The sequence below is a fragment of the Myotis davidii genome, unplaced genomic scaffold (genome assembly GCF_000327345.1).
Source record: "Myotis davidii unplaced genomic scaffold, ASM32734v1 scaffold68, whole genome shotgun sequence".
NCBI classification, from domain to species: Eukaryota; Metazoa; Chordata; class Mammalia; order Chiroptera; family Vespertilionidae; genus Myotis; species Myotis davidii.
Genome location: NW_006300376.1, coordinates 405,685 through 408,494, shown reverse-complemented (window position 1 = coordinate 408,494; position 2,810 = coordinate 405,685).

Below are 2,810 nucleotides of genomic sequence, written 5' to 3'. Positions count from 1 at the left end.
AGAGTTGAAGACACTAGTCTATGTGTTTATGGGCTACATCGCCTCCAGGAAATCCAGCTCCTTCTCTGAGCCTGGCCCACTGGTGCTGAAGGGGTTAATGCAGTTCCTGCTCTGATGGAAGGGGAGGAGGCAGCTGGTGGGTGCTGGGCTTGGCACAGGGCTTCAGGCCTCCCTGCACCCTCCTCCTCTGGGGCTGCTGGATCATTGCATTGCTGAGCAGCTGTTGTGCTCTGGCTGCCAAAACCGCCTCCTGCAGAGCTCAGACAGGTCCGGTGTTTGCAGGGAATTGGGAGAGGCGGGCAGGAATGACGTCACCGTGCGATTGTGGAAGTTTTCTATCTTATTAGACCCTTGGCTCCTCACCCCAGACGCCGAAGCTCCCTTTAAGGTCTCGAATGTGAATGAATGAAATCGCCTTTATGTCGTCGTCCTTCTTCCCTTCCTTTCCCTCTTCTTCCTTCCCTCCCCTCCTCCTCCATGATTGGCCTCAAACTTGTTTTTCACATCTGCCTTGTGCAACCTCCTCCCCGCTCCCCCCAAGTTACCCCCCTACTTCCAATGCCTTGGTCCAAGGGACTGAAGAGAGCGCTCTAGTGAGACTGGACACTGAGCGATCTTCAGCGTCTTTAAACCTTACCTGGAAATTAGAGATGTTAACACTTAGTGCCTACTAAGTTGGGTTGCTGTGGGGCAAACAAGATTAAGTATGTAATGAGTTTAGTGTTTGGTTTAATTCTTGACTACGGTGATTAAAATTCTTCAGACGTTCATAATTCTTCTTCAGTAGACTATTAAAGGGTTCTAACTCGTGTTAGCTGCAGTGTTGTTCCCAACAGTTCACAGGAGTAGAGGAGATCTCTCAAATTCACCTGAACATCATGTGTTTTATCTGACAACCCTCCTTGGAAAAGATGCCTGATTCTGATGATATGGAAAGTTAACATTATGAAAAAGCTTTCCACAATGAGATAGATAGAAATGACAACAGAAAATACATAACTGAGCTTAAAGGAAAGTAAAGAAAATTCAAGTTAATATCTAACTCTAAAGATTTACTAGGGAAATAAAATTCTGTTGTCTGGATGTATCACAATTTATTTATCCATTCACCTAATGAAAGACATCTTGGTTGCTTCCAAGTTTAGGTAATTATGACTAGAGCTGCTATAAGCATCTTTGTGTAGGTTTTTGTGTAGACATAAGTTTTCAACTCATTTGGGTAAATACCAAGGAGTGTTATTGATGGTAAAAATATGCGTAGTTTTGTAAGAAACTATCGAAGTCTCTTCCAAAGTGACTGTACCATTTCGCATTTCCACCAGCAATGAATCAGAGTTCCTCTTATTCCACTTCCTTGGCAGTGTTTGGTGGTGTTCGTGTTCTGGGTTTTGGCAATTCTTTTTTTTAAATTAAATATATTTTTATTTATTTCATAGAGAAAGGAAAAGGGAGAGATAGAAGCATCAATGATGAGAGAGAATCGTTGATTGGCTGCCTCCTGCACACCCCACACTGGGGATCAAGCCCCCAACCCGGGCATGTGACCTGACTGGGAATCAAACCCATGGCCTTCTGGTTCATAGGTCAAGGCTCAACCACTGAGCCACGCCAGTCGGGCAGTTTTGGCAATTCTAATAGGTATTTAGTGGTATCTCATTGTTCTAATTTGCATTTCCCTAATGACATATTTGTGTGGAGCATTGTTTTCATATGCTATTTTCCATCTGCATATGTTCTTTAGTGAAGTGTCTGTTCAGGTCTTTTGCCTATTTTTGACTGGGTTATTTGACTGAGTTTTAAGAGTTCTTGTATATTTTGAATAACAGTCCTTTATCAGATGTCTTCTGCAAGAATTTTCTCCCAGTTTGTAGTTTGTCTCATTATCTTGACAGTGTCTTTTGCAGACCAGAAGTTTTTCATTTTAATGAAGTCCAGCTTATCAATCATTTCTTTCATGCTTCATGCCTGAGATATCTAAAAAGTAATTGCCATAATCAAAGTTATCTATTATCTTCCAGGAGTTTTATAGTTTTGCATTTTACATTTTGATCTGTGATCCATTTTGAGTTAATTTTTGTGAAAGGTAAAATGTCTGTGTCTAGTTTCATTGTTTTGCATGGGGATGTTCAATTTGCTCATTTGTTAAAGATCAATTGACTATATTTATGTGGGTATATTTCTGGTGGCTTCTCTGTTAACATTGATTTGTCTATTTGTTCACCAATACCGTACTGACTCAATTACAGTGGTGACTATAGTTAACAGCACTGTACTGCATACTTGAAATTTGGTACTTAAGTGTACTAACTGCACACGCGCGCGCGCACACACACACACACAAAATAACTATGTGGGGTGATGGATATGTTAATTAACTTGATTGTGGTAAATATTTCACAATGTATACCCACATCAAAATCACCACATTGGACACTTGAAGTACATATGATTTTATTTGTCAATTATACCTCAATAAAGCTGAAAATAGCTAAATCTGTAATTTTAGAGATTAAGAAACAAAGGCTCAGAGAAATTGAGATTTACCTAAGATTATACAGGTTGCTTTTTTAAAAATTATTTTTTAAAAAGCCAGTCTTGCTACTTCACATTCTAGATTTCTTATGCTACTGCTGAAAAACTGATAATCTTACTTTTCAGATCTCATTCAAATTCAATTTAGTAACTTTTCCTCTTGCATATACTTCTTTTTTAAAAAAAATATATTTTATTGATTTTTTACAGAGAAGAAAGGAGAGGGATAGAGAGTTAGAAACATCGATGAGAGAGAAACATCGATTAGCTGCCTCCTG